Source organism: Erythrolamprus reginae, chromosome Z (assembly GCF_031021105.1).
Source record: "Erythrolamprus reginae isolate rEryReg1 chromosome Z, rEryReg1.hap1, whole genome shotgun sequence".
Taxonomy (NCBI): Eukaryota; Metazoa; Chordata; class Lepidosauria; order Squamata; family Dipsadidae; genus Erythrolamprus; species Erythrolamprus reginae.
Genome location: NC_091963.1, coordinates 44,796,890 through 44,805,843, shown reverse-complemented (window position 1 = coordinate 44,805,843; position 8,954 = coordinate 44,796,890).

Here is an 8,954-nt window from a genome sequence, read left to right as displayed (position 1 = left end):
GGTTTTATTAACTCTCACAGGCAATTCTATTAATTCTGCTTAGTCTTGGACAGTTGCCATAAAACAGATTGATGTCTATCATGATTTCTATGGTTTATCACTTATAGTTTAGTTTATAGTTTATAGTTTATTAGATTTGTACGCCGCCCCTCTCCAAAGACTCGGGGCGGCTCACAGCAAAACAGTAATACAATATATTACAAATCTAATAATAATGAAAAATTAAATCCATTTAAAAGGCATTAATAACATAATAAAACCCCTAACTATGCAGCCATACACATTCAACCTAATCATAATAAAAAACCAGGAAAGATGGTAATTATCCCCACGCCTGGTGACAAAGGTGAGTCTTCAGCATTTTACCATTGTTTGGTCGATGGGACCTGGAGAAGGCCAACTCTTTGGGACCTAATCGGCCGCTGGGATTCGTGCGGCAGGAGGCGGTCTCGGAGATATTCTGGTCCAATGCCATGTAGGGCTTTATAGGTCATAACCAACACTTTGAATTGTGACCAGAAACTGATTGGCAGCCAGTGCAGGCTGTGGAGTGTTGGTGAAACATGGGCAGATGTTGGAAGCCCCACGATAGCTCTCGCGGCCGTGTTCTGCATGATCTGAAGTTTCCGAACACTCTTCAAAGGTAGCCCCATGTAGAGAGCGTGCAGTAGTTGAACCTCGAGGTGATGAGGGCATGAGTGACTGTGAGCAGTGACTCCCGGTCCAAATCAGGCCGGATCTGGTGCACCAGGCGAACCTGGGCAAACGCCCTCCTCGCCCCAGCTGAAAGATGGTGCTCTCATCCCTTTCCCCGAAAAAACCAAAATTCAATCAGAGGATGCTCAGGATCCATGAAATATTGACAATCATATGGAAAAGAAAATATATAATAAAGGCTTGTGGAGGAATGTTCAGTTTGATTTCTTTATAACTTATAACTGTCAATAAATTTTTTTAAGTGATGGATCTTAGAAGATTATAGTAATTTCAAATTCAAGATAAATACAAATTCTAACTTAAATCAGAGAAAGGCAGCTTTTCTGATGTTTCTCTGGCTTCATTGGCTTTCATTTGTTGTTTGCTTATGCAGTTAAACAATTTTGATGCTATTCAACGCCAATTCTTGGCAATTTGCACAAAAAATAAAATAAAAAATAAAGAAATCATATCTATCCAGAAGGCAAAAACTTTCCTGAACAAAAATAAAATATCTTATAGGGAGTGGAGGGGAGTCTGTTCCAAGGGCAGGTGCTGTAATAGAGAAGGCATGCTTCCTAAGGCCTGGAAGATGATATTGTTTAATCAAAAAGATCTGAAGTCCCGCTTACTGTGCCTGATGTCACAGATGAACAGAGCCTGTTGGAAATATTCAGTCCCTCAAATAATCAACCTTATTTATTGAAAGGCTTTGTAGGCAGCAACCTGTATTCTGAATTGCATTCAGAAGTTGACTGGTAATGAATGCAACTTGCAGAGCAATTTTAACACATAGGCAAATTGCAGCATGCCCATAACCATCCATTTCACTGCAATCTGGACTAGTTTATCTTTAATGGCAGCTCTATGTAGGGCTCACTACATTTGTGAGATAATTAGAGCACAATTGACTGACTGAAGGGCTTTCTCATCAGAATGAATATAATTAGGAATTGGATGAATCTGTGTAACATTTCTTTTGGCCACCCCTGCCAATTGTTTATCTTCCTTGTTTATTTATTTAGTTATCATATTTATCATTTGTCACAAGTGATTTTTAACAACAAAGTTAAAAACAATTACAGCATGCAAACTAATATTAATGTTACGAATATTTAAAACTTCAAAATTCTAAAGCACAGTACTAAAACCAAATAAGAGGATTAGGTGAATAGCCAGATGTTAATCATATTAGAGTCATCTCAATGGGTCTCCTGGGTCCTCAAAACTGAAAACACAATCACAATCAGATCTTCAGGTACTTCTGGTAAGTTAAAAAGGAAGCTAGTGTCAAATTAAACAGAAAAATGTTCCATAAAGTGGGGTCATAGCTGAAAGAATCCCACCACCTACCAGCCACCAAAGTTTCTTAGCCAATAGGGCCTGTTATCTCCTTTCTCCTGGATCTGAAGATGTGGGAGTAGGTAGATCATAAGGAAAATCCAGTCCTTTCCAATAACCGGCCCCATGTCATGTAGCACTGTAAAGATTAAATACAGCACCTTGAATTTGATCTACAAACTGGTAACCAATGCAATTCAGGAGCAGAGATATACTGTATGTTCCTATGCATGCACACATCATAGCCAGTACTGCTTCTAGATAATCTTCAAGGGCAGCCCCATGTAGATTACATTTCAGAAACATCTGCCAAGTGGCAGATATTAGTACAGAGTGGTCATGAGTAGATTCCCTTGATCCTTTTATCTGTACACAGCTGATGTCCAATTTAAAACTGTACAGTACTTATAAAGCAAAGTACAGTACTTATAATCACATCTGCCAACTGTCCCTCAAGCAGGAATTATGAGTCTAGGTCAGGATGGGCATTTAATTTTCCTAAGGTTAGTTGTGGAGGCCGAATCAATAGGACTTCCACTGCCCTCCCCACATTGCCATCATTCCTGCACTGCTACCACCACTGTCTCATGCTCCTTCCCTCATTACGAAGAACAAATTTTAAAGGGAAAAGAATCAAGAGTTTACTATAGTCTGAAAATGACGAAATAAATTACAAAATGAGGAAATAAAATGCAATAGGTTCTGAGATGTTTTTATTTTATAAATTTAGTCTCAATTTATTCCAGTACATATATACAGTGATCCCCCGGGTATTGCGATCCCGACCATTGCGAAACGGCTATATGGCGATTTTTAAACCCGGAAGTACAAACACCATCTGCGCATGCGCGCCCTTTTTTTCTATGGGCACGCATGCGTAGATGGCGCCGGGCAGATCAGCTGCTAGGCGGCTTCCCTGGGTCTCCTCTTGCTGGCGGGAGGGCGAGAAGCCCCCCCCAGCACCCGCTCGCTCGCCTTTTGTTTTAATCTAATATAATTAGAGTTGCCCTTGATTCCTATTACTGTATTGTGAATATTGTGTTTTCAGAAAATAATCTTTGGATTTCAAAAAAGAAGTAATATTTTGTGAGCTGCCCCAGGTCCCAGGAGAGGGGCAGCATACAAGTCTAATAAATAATAATAATAATAATAATAATAATAATAATATAATAATAATAATAATAATAATAATAATAATATAGTCAAAGATAATCAAATGTGTGAGTCCGATTGTGTTAAATGTATCATTCTTTAGCTTTTAATTTCATTTAATTCTTTAGCTTCCATTTTTTATTTGGAAAATGTAACTGTGTCACAGAGCGTATTATTTAGATCAAACTGTAGACTTTTGCTGCCTGACTCAGGTTTTAATAATATTTTCATTAAACTCAAGAAATATCTAAGATTTCTTTTAATTTTTTTAATACTCTATCCCTTCAAGGGAATTGGTAATGAAAAGAGATGATTTTTGGAATATAGTAATAATGTGCGGACTAGATCTGTGATCTTGTTAATATTCCTCAAGCAATAGAATGTTATAGTGAAAAAGAGAAGTGATATGATAAAATGCTCACTGAGAGAGAATAATGCCAAAGTTATACAATGAATATAGTTTTCAAATGAGAAATGACAGCAATAACGTGAGACTGTGCAAAAACAGTAGTTGTAAATGAGATATACCATCCCAATAAAACCCTACAAATCAGTAATGAAATTTCAGAAAGTATTGCAAAATGCAATGTTACAAAACATTTCTATTAGACGAATGATATAAGATAAAGTACTTAATCAAGAAAGATTTTGTTTTTCTATTCACAATTAGTTCTTCAGAAAAGGCAAATTTTAGAAAATCAACAATTGGCAACTTTCTCTTCCATCCAATAAAAGAACTTTTTGCTTAGGTCTAGAAATTAATCAACCAAACCCATTGTTATTTAGCAACTTATTTAGGACTGCTTGTTATCTATATTAATAAAAATGGAGATGTATCTTCGTTAGGTGGGGCTAATCTCAAAAAGTACTTCACTGATTGCTTTGAAATTTGGATACAGCATTCCATTAGAACACAGTCCGTATGATATACCTATGTTATATAGATATCACACCTGTGACATATAAAAATTGGCCAAAAACATAGAATTCCCTGGTGAAAACATAGGTGATGCTTTTTGATTGGCTGGTGAAAAGACAAGTAGTTGTTTTGCATGGAGACTGGTGGCAAACATAGCAGGCATGTTTTGATTGACTGCCAAGCTGATCAACTGCCACAGGCTGCTGATCAACTGCCATGCTGATCAATTGCCACAGGAAAGTATCCTCAGAAAATAAGGGAACCAGGTTTGGCTGCAAACCATGGAGTTTACCACCCAAGCTTGGGTGGAATCAAGAACCCTGAGAGATAGGCCGGTCTTACCATATTTTGGCAGATGGGTCGGGCCAGTATGTTAAACCAGGATGTTCTGGTTTCTGGTAGAAGTTCAGTAATTACAAATAACTCTCATTAAATGCATCGTTTCATGAATAAAGTAACTCCGTTTATTTCTCTGCTCTTTTGTACTTCAACACATTCCAGACATCAATCAGTCTGTTATCTCTCTTCTAGCCGCATTTCTCACATTCCTTTTCCTGCTTCACTTAGACAAGATTTATTTCCTAAATACATAGCTTTAAAAAAGACAGCAGCAATGACTAAATACAATACAAAATACTTTGGCTTACTTTAGCGTGGTGAAAACACCTCCATATTTCCTTTCATCAATGTTGAAACTCCACCCTTCTCCACTAGCCCCCTGATGTGCCAATTACCTCACTACAATATTTAACCCATTCCTCTCCTTAATATCTTCTTCCAGACCTTTGCTCTCTACGTTTCTGAATTCTTCTGAATTTAGGATTAACCCAGCGAGCATCTGATTCTCCCTCACTAGATCCTGAACTCATAGCCCCATCCTGTGGCTGGCCTCCCACCTGTTCTACTACCTGTAACCCCGGCCCCCCCACTATTTCATAAACACTATGTGAATCTGAGTCCTCAATATCTTCATCATCCACAAACTGATCAGGAGTATGTACCACACGGGGGGAGCAGGGTGGCAGAGAGAGAAAGAGATGTACAAATGTCAGCTTGGATTGAACCAAGAACCCTCCGAGATAGACCGGTCTTATCGTATTTTGGAAGATGGGTTGGGCCAGTCTCTTAAACCGTTGGGGACAGGGAGGGAGAGAGTACAAATGTCACCCTGGTCTCTTATGTTAATCCCTTTAAACTCTATGATATAATTGAGCAGGGGTTTGGACTAGAACATCCAAGGCCACTTCAAATTCTGTTATTGTGAATAAATTGAGCAGAGGGTTCAAAAATTTAAACATGCACTTTTTCATTTCTTTCTTTTTCACTTAATCAGACTGAGCCACAGCAACGCGTGGCTGGGTACAACTAATTTGCAAAATAACTCTCATAGAAAAATACTTAGGCAAGGTTCTGTTGGAAGAAAAATACTTAGGCAAGGTTCTGTTGGAAGAAATGTCATTCTGGGTTCAGTTCCAAGTGAGGAAAAAGACATTGGAAACATGGAGAGTGCTTGGAAAGATGATTTAATGATGGACAGTAGGACCACATGGTTTGAGGTCCTGAGGAAAATGCCTCAATGACGTTGAAGAAAAAAAAAGAGTGCTGCTGAGAGTCCCTGAGTTTCTTTACACTCTGTTGGACCCCATCTTGAGTTTCCTGTTCATGTATAAGACATGTATCCCATTGGCTGTTACACTCCCTAGAGGCGGGGGTCTTAGCTAGGCTTTTGCCTGTGTCCCAGACTTGGTTGATGTAATCTTTTCAGGTGACATTGCTGAATTTCTGTTTGCTAGATGCCTCTGCCTGAAGAGGCTAGATCTTTGTTATGTAAAACAGACAGGATTTATTGGCCCGTTGACAAAGATGGGGCAAGGGTCCTGAGTTTCTGCTTCTCTGAGTTTTACTTCTCTTTTAGGGGAAATGTTCTGCCTTTTTAGTACAGTGATACCTTGTCTTACAAACTTAATTGGTTCCGGGACGAGGTTCTTAAGGTGAAAAGTTTGTAAGACGAAACAATGTTTCCCATAGGAATCAATGGAAAAGCGATTAATGCGTGCAAGCCCAAAATTCACCCCTTTTGCCAGCTGAAGCGCCCGTTTTTGCGCTGCTGGGATTCCCCTGATCACAGCATCACAAAAACACAGAGGTCCGGAGGTGGGGTTTTGAGGACTTTGATGTTTTTGCGATGCTGCGATTTCACTGATGCTCCCTTCACTGGGAAACCCCACCTCTGGACTTCCGTTGCCAGCAAAGCACCCGTTTTTGCACTGCTGGGATTCCCCTGCATCATCACAAAAACACAGAAGTCCAGAGGTGGGGTTTCTCATGGAGGGGAGCCTCAGAGGAATCCCAGCAGTGAAAAAACGGGTGCTTCGCTGGCAACGGAAGTCTGGAGGCGGGGCATCCCAGCGGCGGCGGTGGGTTTGTAAGGTGAAAAGAGTTTGTAAGAAGAGGCAAAAAATTCTTAAACCCCTGGTTTGTATCTCGAAAAGTTTGTATGACGAGGCATTTGTAAGGCGAGGTATCACTGTATATCCTAAAATATTACGTTTTTCTAGGAGAGGAATGGGTTTTAACTTCCAACTGTTCTATATTGTATAACTAGAAAAAGGACTAAATGCACAAATAGCATTTAAACTTAGACTAAAAATATCTAATTTATTTAGATTGTTTCTATGTTGCTATGAACTTTTCTAGCCTGTATTGCCTTTTCTTATGTAAAGACTTCCATTTGGCAATTCAAAAAATAAATAAATTTCCTGCTGTGAATGGGGTCTGGGGTGAAAGAATTTCCTTCTCCTGTTCAGGGTTTCAATCAAAAACTCAAATGGTTTTGCTTTGTATAACACCTTGTATCCTCTGAAGTAATAGATTTCCTATAAAAAAATAAACTGAGAGTCAAGCTCAGCAGGCAGAAAAAAGGGAGGGAGGGAGGAAAGAAAAAGAAAAAAATGTAGATCACATAATGGTCCTTTGAACTACAATTTACAGTGAAAATAGTGAAATAGAGTATAATTATGTCCTGTTAAAGATGAAATGAGATCGATCATAATCTTTTAGAAAGTACATTTGAATCCATTTGTAAAATTTTAATGATGTGGTCAATATGTACCAGACACTATGATAGAAAATAACGTAAATATTTTATTTAAAGAAAAACTAATATAAAACAAATTAAGACAAAGATTGCAATAGATAAATGGTTTTTCCAGCATTAATATAATATATGCCAGTGGAAGCTGTTCCCTGAGAAAAAAAATGAGACAGGGAAGAAATTTCTTTGCATTTTAGTTTTGGCAATAGTTACATAATGGACTTCAAACATTATCAAGCAGTTGGTACTAGAAGAAATAAAGATTGACTGTTCCCTTGAGGTGATCATTAGCTAGCAGAATTCAGACATGTGATGCAAACTAAAAGAGAAAAATGCTTGGCAAGATTGAAGGAAAGTCAATTGATCAGGGATGGATGAACTATAGATCCCTGACAGATCAGGTTTGCATCTAGAACAGTGGCAAACTATTAGTGAGGACAGGTTAGGATGGACAATATTTTTCTGTGTGACCAAGCTTTATAACATCAGGTTTGCAAAGTCATAAATCCTGTGTAAAGTTTTCTGCAGTGGGGAGGTATTTTGCATTAAAGACATGGCTAAGAAAGTAACATTGCTCTCCAATAGTTAGGGACAGCTAAATTTGGTTTAATTTGAAAATTATTTAAATGATGTACATTGTATGATTTTTATTATCTACCTATCTTTAAATAATTTTTCTTTCATCAAGTTAAACTAGTTTGGACACAGTTTCTAATTCCAAGGCCTTATACAATTCTAGAGATTCATGATATATTTTTTTAAAAAAACATCAATACTCAGGACTCCATAATTTCCCATATGGCCAGAGGACAGGAATTCAAAATGTTTGCAGCAGTAATTTATAATCTAAATTATAAATTACTGCTGCAAACATTTTGAATTCCTGTCCTCTGACCATATGGGAAATTATGGAATCCTGAGTATTGATGGGTTTTTAAAAAAATGTATGATGAAAGTTGTCTAATACAAAACATTTGACAAAACACTACTTCATTATGAAATGTTTTTGTCACTATGCTTTAGAGCAGTGATTCTCAACCTTTCTAATGCTGTGACCCCTTAATATAGTTCTTCATGTTGTAGTGACCCCCAACCAAAAGTGTAGCACCAATTCTCCCAATAGAGTTTTATACTGATTGGCAGGCTGGTCAGAGGGACACTCCCACTAATTGGTCGGATTGTAAACACCTGATTGGTCGGATTGTAAAAATATGTTCCAAGGCACCAGAATAGAATCTTCAGTTCTTAACAACATGGAAAATTTGTCTTTTCCCATGGTCTTAGGTGACCCCTGTGAAATGTTTGTTTGACCCCCAAAGGGGTCCCAACACCCAGGGTGAGAACCACTGTTTTAGAGTGTTAAAGAATAACAGAATATCAGAGTTGGAAAAGAAATTGGAGGGCTTATATAGTCCAAGCCCCTGGTCAAGCAGAAAACTGTAACAACTCTGGACAAATGGCTGTCTAATCTCTTCTTAAAACCTCCAGGGATGGAGTACTCAGAATTTCTGAAGGCAAGCTGTTTATCACGACAGCAAAAGATTTCCTGAATCAGCTACATGGAATTTCATAAAATCTTAATTTTATTTAGCATAAAAAGAGGAACAAAGAGATGACAAATGTTATGAAGAAATGGCAATGAAAAGTTTAAAAAATGCAGAAAAGGTATAGCATTGTTAAGCTGGTGTGTTGCTTGGGGAACTCCAAGATAAGCCAAGTACAACAGAAGAAATTATTCATAATTGAAATAAA